This window comes from Eublepharis macularius, chromosome 3 (genome assembly GCF_028583425.1).
Source record: "Eublepharis macularius isolate TG4126 chromosome 3, MPM_Emac_v1.0, whole genome shotgun sequence".
Lineage (NCBI taxonomy): Eukaryota > Metazoa > Chordata > Lepidosauria > Squamata > Eublepharidae > Eublepharis > Eublepharis macularius.
In genome coordinates, this window is record NC_072792.1 from 89,886,281 (window position 1) to 89,904,873 (window position 18,593).

Sequence of the window (18,593 nt, forward strand, 5' to 3'; positions counted from 1 at the left end):
CTGATGATAAGAAACCTTAGCATTAGCCATTGGCTTGCGTCTCATTCAAGCTGCTAGTTTGAGTGTGCTGAGGCTGTGTGTTTCCCCCTCTTCACCCTCCATCATGGTTGCCCACCATTTGCTTCTAATCAACAACAGTGGGCAGATTGATAAATGCTGCAATATATGGATGCGTTCAATCTAGATTTGGGAGTGGGGAAGGATCCAAACTTGTCATTTGAATAGACTCCCCCCACTACTATGAAGGTATGACCCATGACAGACTTTTTGTTATGGGTGGTTTGCCATTGCCTTCCCCAGTCACCTTCACTTTACCTCCAGGAAACTGGGTACTCATTTTACCGACCTTGGAAGGATGGAAGGCTGAGTCAACCTTGAGCCGGTTACCTGAACCCAGCTTCTTCCCGGATTGAACTCATGTCATGAGCAGAGCTTGGGCTGCAGTACTGCAGCTTACCACTCTGCGCCACGGGACTCTGTCCCCCCACTACTATACAAACAGTTAAACCGCCAGAACTTGAAAGATGCTATTGAAAAAGGCAGAGAAATAAAAAGCTGCAGTGAACATTACACGAAATGAAAAGACATCCTTTTTGAGTTTCAGTTTGATGATCTCAGGGGGTTTACAAGGGGTTATTGTGAGGTGTACTTAGTTCTAAAGAAACAATTTAGGAAATAAACATTTATATGAGTCCATGTATCAGTTACCCAGGTTTCAGGAAGCTAATTTCCCCCTGCCCCCTGAATTGTCATTTTCATGTTTTCAAGAAATTGCCTTCTACTAAAATCTTTAATAGCACCTAGCTGTGCCACTTAGGACTCATTCTGCAATTAATTTCTTCTTACTTTATAAAATGCTCTCAAGGTTATTTCCCGCCCCCCCCCCCCAAGTATTCTTAGACAATGTATTTTAAATTTCTGTATGTATCCAGTGAACATATTTTTGCTACATTTACTGATGATATCTATACATCACTTTCAGTAAGCACACATTCAATGGGTAATTGTTGGCCCTTAACAAATAAATGTAAAAGAGTGTAACTGTGTATGACTGCGCTATTACTCTTGAACATATTTCTAATGAGGTAAACCAGACGTCGTAGTTCAAGGTTTCACAGACTAGGGAGTATTTTTATTTTCTGTAAAACATCTCTAGAGATTGACTTGCATCTTGGTTGTAGTCCGTAGAAGATGATGTTGCCAGCCTCTGACAGCATCCTCCTACCACTAATCTTAGCTAAATCCTTGACAGGATGCTGCAAACTGTGTCAAGGCCGCCTCCCTTCCTCCTAATCCTGAGTGCTGATCACAGCCACTTCAGCAATCAGGCAGATGGGACGCGTTCCCTTTAGTTCGTAAGACCAAAAGTTCTCCTTCCCCAAAGGCCTTGGCTTTCCAGTCTCCGAGTTTGTTCTGGGGTGTACCCATGCCCAAGTCAAGAATTCCAGACTCAGCTTAAAGAATTGAGCTGTTAATTAGCATTTCAGTTGTATGAAAATCTAGGGGGTGAACATGAAGCCTCTTTGAGAACAGTCTCCCAAGGTCCAGTCACTGGAGAACTCAGTGACAGCTCCACAGGTGTTACTAATCAGCCCAGCCACTACATAGCTAAACTAGGCCAGAGCCTGCAACACTTACAATTTTAAACCTGAGGTCAGCCATTTCTACCAAAACTTGGGTTTGGGTTGTCAGTTTACTTACACTGGGTTTGAGAAAAATCTTGAAATCTTTAAAAAGCCAACTATGTATAAAATAGAAAAACTTTAAATTGTTTGAATAGACATCACAAGAAAAAAGGAATAAATGATGGGTGAAATGTTGTTAGACTTCCCCATGAGATCTGGGCCACTATTTTGGGTTGTCTAGGCAATCACAGTCAAGTCTTGTCAAGTTTATTGAAGTTTAATAGCCCATAGGCCATACATTAAAACAAAATAAAAATAAAAAATCACAGTAAAACAGAAGTTTGCCATGTCCACAATGCAGCGCTTGCAGAGGCTACTCAGAAGTAATCTTAATCCTGAGGAGTCAAAGATGGTGGAGTACTTCAGTAGCCATTTCCTAAAAAAAAAATATCTCTGGCTGTGGCATGCTTTATGCCACAGTAGAAAAAAGTATGGGACACTGCAGAAGGACTGTCACAAAAGCACAGATCTGAAGGTGACTTAAGGAAATGGCCCTTCATCTGGGCTATTGGCAACGCATTGTAACATGCGATCTTGTATGACAACATCAGTTTTGGAACTGCCAGCATATTAAAATAATGAGGCCGATCAAACTGGGTAGAATACTTACTTCCTGTATGGAGCGGGGAGCATTTTCGTGCAGCTTCCTTTTGAAGGAAGTCCCAGTCCTGTTTCTGCAGCTTCTCTATAAGTAATGGTCATCTTCTTTCAGTTAAATTTCTTGCTTTCCATGGACCTAATTGGTTTATTTCCACATCCACAGTTCTGTTCTGCTTTGACCAACAGCTGTCATAGGCTGCTGATCTGATGAAAACTGGGAGGTCTTCAGAATTTTGCAGTCAGTATTTAAAGCTGACTATGGTTTTCAAGATCAGTGTTGAAATTTTTGGAAGCCCAAGTCAAATCATATGACTGCAGGAGCTATACATGGCAGTAAAGCAAGTATTTTGCAAAAGAAGGTTAGCTGAAGATTATCAAGTTATTCTATTGGGCCCAGGAGCCAGATCTGGGAACAGTACAATATGTGTGGTATCACAAGAGCTTTGTATGCCTTCAAAAGTGCTGGTGTCACCCCTATGAGGTAATTGGTTTAGCCCAGTAGGACAAGTCAGTAGCTAGAGCCAGGCAGCTGAGGAAGAAGCTGGGTGCTGGGGAGCTGGATAACAATTAATGTGCTCTTATCACCTTGAATAAGGTAATCAGAAATGTTCTATGTAAACAATATGATTTAAAGAAGTTTATGTGTATTGTGTTTGGTTAGTGATACTGGGTTTGTATTATTTTTGCAGGACTGTTAATTCTCCAAGAAGAGGACAGAAGCCGGGACAACAGTTGCTTCTAATTGGAAAGATAGTGAAAAGGACTATCACTTAGTGGAATCAGACAAGTTGAACGGTTTACCCTTTTCAAAGACATTGTTTCTGTATGGTTGCACTTATGAGTTTAGTTAAAGAAAAAAATAGTAGTATTAATTGTTAAAAGGTTTTTTAAAAAAGTCTTAAATTTGTGTGAAGGTTTGCTTCGCAAGCCCCATAGAACTCATACAAGGAGAAGTTACGCTGGCACATATTGAGCTCCTTGGATAGGGAAGAACTTCCTTAAAGCCAGTTGAGCTAAGCTGATTTTCTATTTAAGATATTGAATATGCTTGGACCAAGACAAATTTGACTGGAACATGATTCCTAGATATCTAAATTCGTTGACCAGTTGTAATCTGCATGCACCAATTTTCCAACTTTTGTTTAATCCTTTTGTTGACTTTGAGAACAACATAATTTTAGATTTATTTTCATTTATCTCCAAGAATTTGATATTACAATAAGGCCATTTCCACACACGTTGAATAATGCACTTTCAATGCATTTTAGCAACCCTTTGGAAGTGGATTTTTTGTTCCACACATGGAAAATCAGTGTCAAATGTTCACTAAAGAGTATTGAAAGTGGATTATCCAATGTGTGTGGAAGCAGCCGTTGTAATGAATGTTTTTATAGCGCACTTTAAATCAATCTGAGTTCTGGAGAGCAGGACTAGGTTCTCAGCATATAGCAAGGCGGATACTAGGTGATTTCTCAGACATAGTGCATGGGGCAACCACAATCAACACCAACTGAGCTCTCAGACCAGTTTTTTTCTTCTGTTGAATTTGCTAAAGGGTTTAGGGCCCTTTCCCAAGCACTGGGTGAGCACTGGGTCTGCTTAGTACTTTGGAAAGGTCCCTAAGCTCTTCAGCAAGCTAAGCAAAGTTGGGGGCCTTGGTGATGACTCAGCAACCTGAAATGGTGGCTAAAATCTCATGAGATTGTCTTCCTAGATCCTGATAGCTTTGGGGGGGGGGAGCTAGGGATCCCAAACAACAAAGGGGCCTTCTATCAACCACTGGTTGAGATATTTCCTGATGCTATGGGGTGGGGGAGGGAGAAAAGAGGAGTGAGGAGGGGAAGAAGGAGAGCTGGGCAGAAGGGACAGAGAAAAAGCAGGAACCAACAGTTGGGAAGGGAGAGGGAAGGAAGTAGAGATGAAGGAAGTGAATCAAAAGCAAGAAGATGAAGGGGCCGGTGATGTAGGAGGAGGATAGTCGAAGCTCTTAGGGAAGAAGCAAGTGCAAGAGCTGCAGTGGGGCAAGCAAGAGAGGGAAAGGAGAGCCGATGTGTGGAACAGGGCCAGCAGGAGGAAAGAACTGAATTTTCTCTGCCCCACAAGTCCTTGTGGGCCCCAACTTATAATACAGAAAGTGCCATATAAGGGCCATGTAAAATCCATTAAGTTGCCATCTAACAAAAGAGCTTGTTAACCGAATGACTCTGCATTAGATTGTCCAGCCTACCAGTTAAGGTCCTCAAAGCCCTGCTCTGTATACTCTCACCTGCACAATTGAGGTAAAATATATTATTACCAAAGCTGTTCAATCTTTTTAAATTATTGTTATAATTTTGCTTCTAGTTTGAGGACTTCAGACTTCTAAATGTTTTCTCCTTTTTAACTCTTTGACTGAGTTTATTATGGCTGAGTTTTTAATGATTTTGTCAATGTTGATGATTTTGTGCAGTTTTGATTATTTATCGTGTTTTACTTTACTCTGGAAAGGTGGCTTACACATTTTCTAAATAAATATCAAAGTGGATGTTAATGCAAATCTCAAATGAACTGCTGAAAAAGAGCCTTTGGGTGAATTCTTTGATGTTTATATAGTTGTAATTCGTTCAATACCTCTCAATGCAAACGCCACTACCCAGTTATGGAGTTCCCATGTCAAATGTCCAAAACTTAGGATTCTCTGAAAAACATTATAGGACTCTATATCTAGACTACTTTCAAGTTTCATGAGTAAGTTACATTGGAAAGGTTTAACTTTTATCTTGCTTATGTTTTTACTTTTTGATTTGTTATTCCAAGCCTGTGAGGTGGGCTGACTTATATTTTAGATTCAGTGGTACCATGATTTTAAGGGGTTTGAAATTATATATTTGAATTAGTGCTCCCATTGTGTGTGAGTGCACATATAGTATATAGTACAGCAGAAGCTTAATGAATCAATTAGATTATTAGCAAAAGAGAGGTGTTCACAGTAAAAAAAACCCAACCTTTCTGTCTGTTTCTGAAGTTTACTGGTTAGACCAGTAAAATTGTGGCTGGTTGGCAGACCTAGATTTACAGAGGCAAATGCTGTTGCTATAAGTTGTAGAACCATGTAAGTAGGGCAACTTCATCTTCTTCCTTGGCTCTTACTAGCATCCCATCAGCAGAAAAATCCAATAAAGTGTTGCACTAATGGAATTCAGGATTAATTATAATGACTACATTATGTGTCATTGCTAGAAATAGGGCTGCCGGCATGGCAGAAAATCACCCTTTTCTGTGCTGGGGTGGGGTGAGGAGGGGGTAGGATGTTGAGAGAGATTTCTGTCTCTAATAAAGGAACATAACAGATTGGCAGATGGGTGTCAGCCAGAAATGAATGTTTGTCTTTTTCTTGCAGCAATTATCAATGAGAGATGTTGGCAGGCTTTATTTGTGTCATCTGTTTTATGTATGAATTTGGACAAGCTCTTCAGAAGGCTGTAGGTTTTCCACATGCTCATACCATTCTCATTGCATAAGCAGAAGTAAATTGCCTGTGTATGCATACTTTTGGCAAAATAATTCCTTTGACTGCAGACCATTAGGAAATGGAGATTGACAGAAATGGTGCGCTCAACTCTAGTGGGACCTACGCATCCACTATTTATTAATGTGGCTGCTGCTTTTTGATCTCAGCCTTTAAATATTCTGGTTTTGTTCATATTTGCTTAGGGAGGCATGGAAGAATTGATTTTGTGACTGGTTGTTCATTGCCTTCTTTGTGGTCTCTTCCTCCAGGGTCATTTGGTTGGAGGCTGCATCCATAGGATGACAATTTTCTGTGTTCCTTCTGTTGTCACTACAGTAGCAATGGATAATCCACATGGCTTGTTTCACCCACACTTCCCTTGCCCAATCCTTCTTGTCACTGAATGGCAACCCCAAAGTTGGCAAGAAACCTAAAAAGCAAGTTATCTAATGGTTCTTGAACTTTGAAAATGGGCATTCGTGTCAATTTCTTTCCCTCTTGCCAAGAGAATCTATTGCTACATGCACATGTCAGAACCAACTCAAATCCTGGATTTCTCAAGGCAAAATGAAGAATTCCCGCTGTAGACCTGGGTTTCCTATATTTATGGGAGGTGGGATCTGAGGAGAGAACTGTGGCTATCCAATCTCTCTACAAATCTGTCCCCCTTCTCCAGGCCACTTTTAACCTATGCCAGGCTGAGATTGGAAATACGTAATTCCCAGGGGGAGGGGGAATCTCTGGGAAGAATTAGTTAGTATGGGAATGATTAAGAGACTCCACTTGAATGGCTGAGAATTCTCAGCCTTTTTACAAATTCTTTCTCATCACTGCATGAACATTATCACAGCAAAGATAGATTTGGGAAATATCTATTTGCTACAGTAATGTGTCATTGCATATACTGAACTGCCACCGGTTCTACCCCTTTCTCTCTTACTGGCACTTAACCATGGTGAGATGGAAAGGTACAAACACTACCCCAGAAATTTGGCTGTGGTTGTGTGGCGGTATGTTTGATGGTTGTGGTAAATCAGTTTGAGAAAGACTTTCTCCATTAGACATTCTTCTGCACATTTTGTCCAGATATAACTGTGGCTGAAATATTTGTCCTGCAGACGAAATAAAAAGCTGGAGCATATTTTACAGTTACTATTTGCTCAATATCCTTTAGTAGCTATAGAAAGCAATGCCACTGGGTCACTGAAGCGGATGCTGCATGGATGTTCAGTCAGCATAACGGCAGCCAATTTATAGAAAAAGCTAATCTGGAACAAGAGTTTTTCTTGCAAATGCAGTAAACTGGGAATAATGGGTAGGGGGAACCTAGATAATTGCTTTGTAGATGGCGGACTGCACTGCTGCATGGAGCTATATCTGGACTTGATTTAGCAGAAAAAAACACATTTGGGGATGGGCTCCTACTAGATGGAAAGGGAGTTAATAGGTTTACTATTTGAGGTTCCAGTATGAGGAAACAGCAACTGGAAACAGGAAAGAGCTCCTTGACATCTTGACCTAATTCTTAGTGAAATGGGCTCATTTGCATTATCATTTTTAAGTTACAGTCATCATTTTGGTCACCATGGGCTGATGTTTCCCTGCATTGTTATGGGCTCAGAAGTTCATGGTGTACCATGCTTTGTTCCTTGATTCACTGGATTCCATTTCTTTACTTCCAGGATCTTTTCCCTTGACTCAGCTGGGTACATCTTGACTAGGGAGGCCATGTACATCTTGACATGAGTACATTTGATAGGGAGGCTGGCGACCCTAATCTTCTTGACTCCACTAGGCACAGATATTAGAATTTTGTCTCTGAAGGGTTGGCAACCCTAGGAAGAGTCAGATGGAATGTTTGACTGGAACTTCTGTCACACTTAGTTCTTATGCCATCCAGCCACAGAACTGTTGATGTTGTAGGTGGCTTGTTGAGGATGTCAGTGATGTGCAAACCCTGCTATCACTCTCCCTGCTCCACCAGCAATTTCAGATCTGCATGTCTACCTAAAGTTGAATGTAATTCTTCCTATCACCACTCTCCTCCTCTGCACCTGTACCATTTTGTTGTTTTTTCCTCTTAAACAATTGTTCAACATTATGTATCCTCTTCATCCTTCCTCTTCCATTCTGTCCTTGATTCTTTGAAAATTCTGATACAAACAGGAGTATCACATGATTAGTTCTCTGCATTTTTAAGTGTAACTTAAGTGTAACAAATGCAGGGGTGTGTGTGTGGGGTGGTGGTGGTGGTGGTATGTACACACACAGGCCAAAACCGAACAGACAAATCTGCTTTCTGCAGCAGTTTCCCTTACCGTCCTACTAAGTGAATCATTTTGTCACTCCTGCTGTTCCATGGTATAGGAAGTCAAGCCCTGTAAAAGGCCCTGCCTCATTTAATTACCACAGAACTTCTTAGACTCACTGTGTGACATTTGAAACATACCAATATCGAATAAATAAAAAGGTCAGAGGTGGAGATTCACAGGGCTCCCTCCCACTCAGTCCACTGGGACTTTCCCTGGTCTCTAGACTGCTCTGAAGAGCTGGTGTTGCATGAGACAGAAAATGTGGGATAGAAAATCCTCCATTCAGATGCCTCCACCTTGGTCATGGACTCAGCTCATTGGCCTAAAGAAAGCTGTTGTCTCTCTGCTTCATCCCATCTGCAATACAGAGATGTGCCTGTTTTACCAGGGTCGTATTAAGAACTGCTGATGTACCGGAAGGGATTTAAATGCTCAAAAGAGCTATACAAATATTCAACCAATATTCAATCTCTGGAGAAGGCAGAAGTTCTCAGCCTCCTACAATGGCTGAGGAAGGTTTTTACCAAAGACCAGGATCCAGAAAATGGGAGAGGGGCTTAGCACATGATGTTCCTCTTTCTGCAGTTCTAGTTGATTGAGCAGCATTGTGATTGCTAAGAGACCATGCCAGCAACCAAGCAGCCCAAAGTGACATACCTTCACTATTTCAGCAGGTCAGTCGTCCCCTAGGAACTCTGAGTAAGAGTGAGTTGCCACTTAAGCCTACACTTCCACTTCTCAGCCTCAGCCAGCCTTTGAAGAGGAGAATCAACCCTTGCCTGCATTTGGCACCCCTCCCCAAGGGAAGCCTTATGAAATGCCCCACTGGGACAGTAATATCCCTCAGAAGAGATGGGAGGCAGACTTATGGATTTCCCTAATTCATTCAGAAAAGGAGGATGAAGAGCTTTCAGCCAAGGCAGGGGCCATTTCCACATGTCCTTAAAAGGATAGCCCACTCATGGAATGCTAGCAGCTTTTCTTCTTCACTCCACACACCTCTGATTTCAAAGCAGTAGCAGGCTGTCGGGCTTCTGTTTTTCTGGCACCTTTTCGGGGACGCAGAAAAGTGCAAGAAATTGTGTTCTCATAAAAGACGCTGAAAAAATGGAAGCCTAACAGCCTGCTATCACCTTGAAATTGGAGACGTGGAATGAAGAAGAAAAGCCGCTAGCATTCTGTGAGTGGGCCATGATACTGATTCCCTTGCTCCACACCAAGTCTTTCTTAGGTTTTTCTGTTCCCTCAGGTCCCAATTGACCAACCTGGTCCAAAGAAAGACTTCTTCAAACAAAAATCTATGGGCCAGCCCCAGCCTGCCTGCTCCAAACAGAGGCCTAGGGGGTAACAACTTCCAACACAATGCTGAATAATGTCCACTGTCTTCTAGTTGGGGGGAATACTCTGCCACTTGAGCCACAAGTAGACACATTCTACCTTAGATTAGTGGGTACTGGAGATTGTTTCCAGGGGCTACTCCTTGGGACTCAGAAGGATTCCTCCAGAAATGTTCATAGTCTCCCCCAAACTGAAATACCTATAAAAGTACCTTCAATCAGCAATAAATTGCTTACTACAGATAAAAGTAACAGAAGAAGTTCCCTCCTTGAGATATACTCTGTGGAATATACTCCATTTTCTTTATCATGCTGAAGAAAAACAGATACTGGAAGACAATCCTAGTCTTGAAGTATGTTAACAAATATATGGCTCAGAGGTGTTTTAGAATGGAGATTTTGCCAGCAGAAACCTTGCCAGCAAGGAAGTTCACCAATTTGAAGATCAGCTAGTCTAGCACCCACAGAACTACAGGAGGCATGCCTGCACATAAATGCTGGTTCCATTGCAAGGGTTACACCCCCACTTGGCCAGAAAGTTCACTGGGTGACCTTAGGCCAGTCACATTCTTCCAGTTTAACCTATTTCACAGGGTTATTATGAAGATAAAATGTGCAGGGATAAACATAATCTGAGTTCCTTGGAGGAGGGGCAGCAAAGAATGTAATAGATAATAGGCTTGTAAATGAAATCACATAATGATCTGAAACCTTATTAATATTTGCTTTTTTAATGGATGATAATCTGGCAGGTAGTGTTGATAAATACTTAGTGAAAAATGGGCATCTGCTGAGCTCTTGTGACATTAAGACCTATTTAGTCTGCAGAACTTAGCAATTGCAAATAGTATGATTAACAGACAAAGACTGCAATCCTAAAAACAGCTCTGGGAGTAGACCCCACTGAATAAATCGGGACTTACTTCTAAGTAGATCTACTGAGGAATGCTCACAATGTCTACTAAAATCGGCTATGTAGCTCTTGTTATAGGCACAACTGGCAGCCCTACAGACAGACAGTATTTTTGGAACTGCTGTCCTGGTAGCTCTGCTATTCGTTGGTGCTGAATTATAGTGGTATAACTCATCCAAAGGAACTTACTTTCATCACTCTTGCTACTGTCTTATTGAAAAGCAACCAACCCACATTCTTTCCCTTGGGTTTGTCAAGTCATTAGACTTGCTGTACATCCAAATGGAATAACAAAAAATCTTGCCTGGAATCAGGAAACTGCAGCAGTTACTAGATCTGTTTAGGGTGTGTCATATAATAAGGCTATGGGAACAGAAAAAAGTAATAAGGAAACACTGATGATATCAGAAGCATGCTGAATCATATGACTGGTCCGTATCTCTATAGCTACCAGTATAATAAGGTAAGTAAACAGCAGACTTTTTTTCTTCTTAAACTCTCTGGAAAAACAACACTGAAATAATTACTGTGTATGTGTTTAATCCCCAGTCAAGTTTTCTATTTCTCTGGGGCCACTTAATTAACAGCCTTTCATTAATCTTAATTAAATGAGTATATAAGAAGCTTAATACAGCTTTTCACATAATTGCTACATAGTTTCACCTTTGTATCAGGTGGAGGGAATTTGCTGAGCTCTTGTAAATGTCCAATTATTTTCCATCCAACATCAACAAGGAGGTTTTCTCCAGAAGGAGCTGGTGTTGATAACAATCATTGGAATGTCTTCTTTCTAAAAGCACAGATTAGTAGCAATATGAGGCAAATGGGTATTCAAAGTTTTAGTTTTAAACTTGCTGGTCCTAGTTGTATATCCTCACAAAAATTCTGTGGAAGTACATAGTAGTAGTATTTCCATTTCAGATCCTTCATCAGCAATGCTAACTGGTGTCAGCTCACCAATTGTCTCCTGCTGCTCTGCTGTCAGTTTGCCAGAGGTAGCAACAGGTTTTCCAACGTCAATTGTTGTTGTTGCTATGCTAAGTAGTCCTGCAGTGCTGCTTTAACGGGTTACAGGAGCCGCTTGGCTTGTTCCAGGGCCATGCGAACCTCCCAATCCACTCCTGGTTATACTTTTCTAAGTTCATTGACACTGATGGACTTAGAAGAGCGTGACAATGTGTAGGATTGCACTGTATGTGAAAACCATTTTATTACTTCAGTCCTTAACACTGTTATTAAACAAACTGTGCACTCATCTCTCCTTGCTTACCATTGCCTCTTCCTCTTCTCCTTACTTCCTGTCAGTGAGAACTTCCTTTCTAGGCATCAGTAAAGAGATAGGCACCATAGACATTACTACCATGTACTTACATGTTGCTTGAAGAATGATCCTGCTGGCTAATTTCTATGTTGTTTTATACGTCGGTCTTAGAATTGCTAGCGCTCTGTTTCAGCATTTCTTCAACTCAGATTTCTGCTGGTATAAATCTTTGCAAATTTGCATTCATAGACCCTATTACTTTGTTGAAATGTTCTTGAAATTGACTGTACTAATACACACTATGTAATCTGCCTTGAGTCTTAGTGAGAAAGGTGGTCTATAAGTAACATAAATAAATACAATAAAACATCATAATAAACCTGTAAGTAGATTCAAGGTCCAGCTGATGCTATTCTGCATTGGGACTGTTTGGAAAACACCTGTGCACCTCTGTGGACCAGCATCAAGTTATCTCTTTTGTTGGTGTGATATGTCCCTCTCAGGGACAATCCATGCATGTCTGTAGAGAGACTTTAACATTTAGGCAACTTTATGAAGTTCAGTAACCACCTTTTTCTTAATCTGGAACAATAATGATCTATGTGACTATAAGACTATCTTAACTTTGCAGCAATGTGGGTTTTAATTTTTACATCTTGGATGTTACTCACTGGAAATCTCTGTTCGTATTCTTTGCAAAATTCTTCTGCAATGTTTATTTATTTATTTAGAAAATGTAGGTCCAGAGATCCACTTGAGGCAGCTGATAAATCAAAACAATATAACAAAACCAACAACATGAAAACAAACCAAGTGTGTTCAGACCCCCTAAATGTGGGTCTGAATTCCATTCAGCTGCATAGAAGTTTACAACGCTCCTTTATGTATGTATGTATGTATGTATGTATGTATGTATGTATGTATGTATGTATGTACGTACGTACGTACGTACGTACGTACGTACGTGTTTTATTGTTTTATTTTCGCTTGTGCTCTGCCTTTCTCCCCTGTGGGGACCTGAAACTACATATGTCATTCTCATCTCTTCCATTTTATCTTGGAGCACTTGGAGGAACTCCAGAAGGTTGAGTGCCAGGTCCCCCACCTCTCCCGCCAGGAGGGTAAGGGGACCTGGCAACCCTACCTCCATAACATTGGGAGTTCAAACCCGGGTCTCCCAGATCCTAGTCTGACATGCTAACCACTACACCAAATGTAATAGTGACTTCTTCTTTAATATGTATCTTCTTCTAGCATTACAGTGGATATGTGTTCAAGTGCTTCACAGTCTTCCGTAATTCAGTTCATGAAGAATGTTAATAATTGTTCCTGAATCTTCAAGTAATTGTGTTTCTTCTTTAAGGTTGCTATCTGCCCCTTTTTTGAGTATATTTTGTTTTTAGCCCCAAACCTAATCTTCCCTGCTTATGTGATTTTCTTGTTGGGATTCTTTTGTCCTTTCTTCCAGCCTTCATACTTTGGCAACATTATTCTCTTTTCCACAATAATTTGCAGGACATGCATTTTTACTGACATACCAACCACCACAAAAGAAGGAACTACGCTAACTGATTCAACATTCCCTCTAAAGGAGACATGATGGAGGTTTACGAAATTATGCATACTATGGAAAGTAGGTAGACATTGTTCTCCCTCACTTATACCAGAACTCAGGAAAAGCCAATGAAATAGATTGTCAGTAACGTATGGATTTACAAAACAAAAACACACCCTGCTTTACACTATGCATAATTAATTTAAGGAGTTTGATGGTCCGGCATATGGTTATAGGGCTGCTGGCTTAGTTTGCTGTAAATGAAGAGTAGACAAATTCATAGGAGGGTAGCAATGGTTATTAGCCATGGTAGCTAAATGGAACCTTCATGTTCAGAGACTTCAATTTGCTGTTGAGAACCAGTTGTTGGGGCACAAATTAGCTTTATTTTTTCTTCAGTGACATCATTTAGTGACATGGTTGATGTCAGTGGTACTAGAAAGAGGGGTTGTGGCTCAAGCACGTGGAGCATCTCCAATCAAGAGGCACTGGGAAAGGGGTGGATCAGCTCTGCCAGCTGAACCTCTGTTCTCTCACTTTGTTACAGGCTTTTTTAGCCTGAGAGCCAAGCTACAAGTGACGAATGACACTTGCTTGGCAAGTGAACAGACTCATGTGTACTTCTCCCTGTTCACTTGCCATTCACTTGCTTTCCACTGTGGAGCACAAGTGAATGGCAAGTGAACAGGGAGGAATACACATGAGTCTGTTCATTTGCCAGGCAAGTGTCATTCGTCACTTGTAGCTTGGCTCTGAGTGTGGCTAACGGTGTGAGCCAAAGTGCTCTTGGCTATTGTGTAACAGTCCTAAGTCTTGGATTGCAGTTCTGAACCAGCTCAACATTTTGCAGTATTGCATTTTTTCTACTTCTTTGTTTAAATTGTATTTTTGTGTTTAGTTTGAGTCCTGGTTTGGAAGAAAAATGAGGCAGAAATGTTTAAATTTTTTTTAAAATCCTTCCCTGCCTGAGAGCTCCCTCTAGCCAAATCAGACAATACTGGTTTAATTTGGTATAAGGGAATGTGCAAGAGTTCTTTATTTTAAAAAATCTCATTCCATTACTCGTGTAAAGGCTACCATTTTGAACATCTTCCAAGTAGGATGATGATATAGCATTCTGTTTAGAAAAACTCCGAAACAAGATGAAAGGCCCCTCGTAGTGTTAAGCCACCATGGTTTCACTGTGATGACTAAAGCTTTACTTTAACAAATTACTGCTTGTGGAAAAGCACAACCACATGGCTTCAGAAACCACCCCTGGTTTAAAGGGTGTAAAAGTATGGCTATAGAAAATAAAAACCTTATATTCTTTTGTAGCCAAGAATGTTTAACTTAGTTAAAGCTAAAGGTACTGACAGATCCACATGGAGTTATTAATAAGGAATTGGGAGTTCTTATCTGCCAACAAGTGAATGAATTTTAGTATACATCTGGCTGCTTCACAGTTCTGCTGTAAGTCACTATTCTGTCTTGGACTTCTAGTAGTCTGCACAAAGTGAATTAGGTGCCTCATTCTATTTTCTGTAGAGTCAATTACCAGATCCCTACGGTAGCAGCAGCAGCAGCCACTGCCTCTGTCTTGGGCTATTGAAGGATATGTAGAAAGTAGATTGATCTGACAACTGAAAGTGCGGTGAGTTGCAAATATGGCTGAAATAGCAACAGATGCCCCCACTGTTTTAATATTGATCCTGGTGACCTTAATTTCCTACTATCTTGTTCATGTGACTGTTGGTTGAGCTTGGCAAGCATAGCTTGCGAGAAGCTAAAACATTTCCCTTAATCAATGCTTCCACATTTGGCCTCATTCACACAAGTTACCAATGACATAACAAAACTATTTTTGGACTGTATCTTTGAAGACAGCAGTGGGGGAAATTACATGATTGAACATACATACAAGATGAGGTGTTGGAGAGAAGAAGACTTACCCCGCTCTTCCCTCTGATATGCTCATTCTATATGTGCAAGGAATTTTTATCTTGTGGGAAAGCAGACACCTCAATGAATCCCGCATCAGTGCTCAAAATGGTGCAGTTCAGGAATAGTTTTGCTGCTGCATCTGTTGCTTGTGGGAACTAGGCCTTTGAATGGAACACACAGAAGGACTAATTAAACTTAAAAATCAAAAGCTGTTTTGACAGCTGCAGCTGGCAAAAACAAAACATACATGTTCCTTCTTGTCCTGTCAGGGGAAAAAAAGTTATAGAAAACTGATTGGTTGGTTTAAAAGATTAGAACAATATGTGGTGTGGCTTACCCTGGCAGAATGTTAGCAAGTTAAGCATGGGACAGCTTCACTTTAGTTAGGGGGTCACACTGGAGATCCAAGATTGGGCCAAACTAGGGCTGGTTCTTCATGAGACATTTAGTTTGGAATTGCTACGATTCACTTGTTCATTTTTTATGCTCCATCCAGACACATCATGTTCAGGCCTGTATTTCAGTATTTTCTTTGGTCATTCAGACCTAATTGGTGGCAATTTTTTTAAAAAAAATTAAAATTCTACATCTGGTTCTTATGTCAAAGTACTCTTGACTTTCCCATGGCTGCTTCCTTTTAAAATCCTTCTCATGCTATCCTAATCAGTTACTTCCTGTTTCCTTCCTGCTGCCCATTTCTCTTGTATGGTTTTCATGATTATCAGTTTGGTGGGATGGATTAGGGCAGGTGGTAGTAGTTAAGAGCTGCATTTATTTTACTTCATAAAAAGCCAGGTCACTAATCCCCCATTTTTTGTTTGTTATTTTGTAACAGCATTATTACATATAAGCAATGAAAACAGGAGTACTAATATGGGTAGAGATGGGCACGATCAGCATTACAATAGAAAAATACCCGTGATAATGGCGTTTGCGCGATCGGGACCCAGCGGATTGGTGCCGTCCATGGTGACCGATTCAGCGTTCAGGGGGGGGCTTCATCGGGGCTTGATTCAGGCCATCGGGATCTGATCAGGGATGCAGACAATCAGGTGCCAGTAATCTATTCCCGGGGCAACGGAGCCAGGGGAATGCCTGAGCTGTGTTTGCCCTCCTTCTGTCGCCCTGGAAACCCGAATGGAAGCCCAGCTTTCCTTGATCATCAGGGCTTCCTTCCAACCACGGAGCAGCAACACACTCACCACCAGTTGGGAGAAGAGACCCAGGGGAGGGAGGGGGAAGGGGGTGTTCCAAACGTTTTTTGCTTTTTAAAAAAACAGGGCTTTGTAGGAGGAACGGCTGTTTTTCTGTCTGTCACTCTCTGTTTTTAACCTGCTTTTAAAACACTGTATTTTGTGGGAAAACCTCATTCACGGCTCTGTGAGTATTTTTAAAATATGCTTTTGGAAGACTGGCTGCTTGCTTTTAAAATTGGGTGGGGAGGAATGGAGGATTCTGTCCCTGCTTTTTTTTAAAAGCTGGCTGAAACATGTTGACAGGGTGTCTCTCTCTCTCTCTATTTGGAGAGGCAGGGATGGGTTAAAAACTCTCCCCCCTGCTCTAAGTGTGTGTGTGTGTGTGTGTGTGTGTGTGTGTGTGAACGTCCCCTCCCTGAGGGGAGGTGGCTCGTCGCCGGGTTAAAAACTCCCCCCCTGCTCTAAGTGTGTGTGTGTGTGTGTGAACGTCCCCTCCCTGAGGGGAGGCGGCTTGTCGCTGGGTTAAAAACTCCCCCCCTCTGCTCTAAGTGTGTGTGTGTGTGTGTTTGTATGTGAACATCCCCTCCCCGTGCCCGCCGGGCCAGGCGGTCACCGCCACCACCCACCTTCCCACTCCCCGATCCGATCCACAGATTGGAAACAGGAGATGATCGGTGTGGATCGGTGATTTGGGGTCGTCACTGGCGTGGATCCACGATCAGCTTGATCAGTAATTTTTTTTGGATCGTGCCCACCTCTAAATATGGGCTTACTACGAAGTTATTAAAAAGTTTCATTAGTGAAACAGGCAGCCAGGAGAGCAAGAAGTGCTGAATTGGGCTAAAAGCAAAAGGGGGGATGCCGGAGAGGCAGACCTTTATTGAAGGAGGCCTTTGTTGAAGGGGATTTACTTCTGAATAGACAGTACAGTAGGTTTGTACCTGTGAGAGAGATATTGCCAGATTTTTAAAAGGAATCCGGTGCTATATTAAATAAAGAGTGGAACCCTTGTTTCAGTTCTGCTGTACCTGTATGTGGAAACAGATGATTCATTGGTGCAACAAACTTAAATCTTTGAGTGGAACTATTCCAGATGAGATCCTTGACACCCATTTCACCAACATTTTAAAAGAAGAACATCAATGAATGAGGCCTCAGTTTAGATTTAGGCCAACAGTGGGCAGATAGAGGGGGTTTACTCTTTCTTCCTGTGCAGTGTTATGGATAGCGATTATGCATTTCACAGCAAACCTGTTTGCCAGTCAAACATACTCAGTTCAACATTCACAGTTAGACTGTGAACTGATCAGAGATATGTTCAGCTTGCATCAAGTGTCTCAAGCAGCTATCACACAAGTTTGCAGCTGCTTGTTGGTCAGAAGCCCTCTCAAAACTGACTGGGAGAAGAGGTTGGCTGACCCGCTATCTTTAAACTGGGGAGGGGGTGCCAGGTAGGCAGGTGTGCTGGTTGTCCTTGTGTGCCCATTCTGGTTCAAACTGAAAGCGATGGGGCCTCAATAGCCCCAAACACAGCATTTTTGCTTTGTTTCCTCTGAGACCCCGTCACTTCCAGTTTGAACTGGAAGTGATGTCATCATCCAAAGCTCCAGGGAGCACACATGTGCCATTTTGTGGCATGCTCCCACATGCCTCCCCACACCTTTCCCTCTTACTGGTCAAGTGAGTGGTAATGGGGGCAGCAGGTGGGGTTGGGGGATTTGGATTCTCCTTTTTTTAAAAAAAAGCAGTTCCTTGCAGCTGCTGTGTGACTGCAGGGAGTACATTAAAATGACAGCACACTTGTGAGAGCACACTTGTGCAAAAGTATCATCTAGAGGTGCCCAAAGAGAGGATGCTTGCATTTTTTCCCTTGAGCTGTGTGTGCTTTTGATTGGTGAAACCACTGGAGGCCAGTTAAAAGTGTCTGTCCTGCAGCATGGCCCCCTCTGAATCAGAGTTGGCTGCTATTTTCCTTCTAAGAATGCTTTGGAAATCCATTCACAGGTCCCACAGCTCCTCATCAAATGTTAGGCTTGCCACCCTCCTGCCAGGGGCAGGGGAACCCCACCCCCACCTGCCACCCACCCCCTGCCATGCCCACTCTCCTGGCCAGGGGAGTGTTGCCCATGGCAACCCTATCTAGTGTAGTCCTTTCAGAATTCAGCAATCTCTTTCCAGCAATCATTCTTCATAAACTCCAAAAGTCTTGCAGAACATCTGCAGCTGGGAATGCTTGATTTATCGTAGTGGTTTTTCTGTGGAACCTTCTGAAAGGGTGATTCATGACTTACATTTTCCCAGATATACAGAAGAGTGATTGG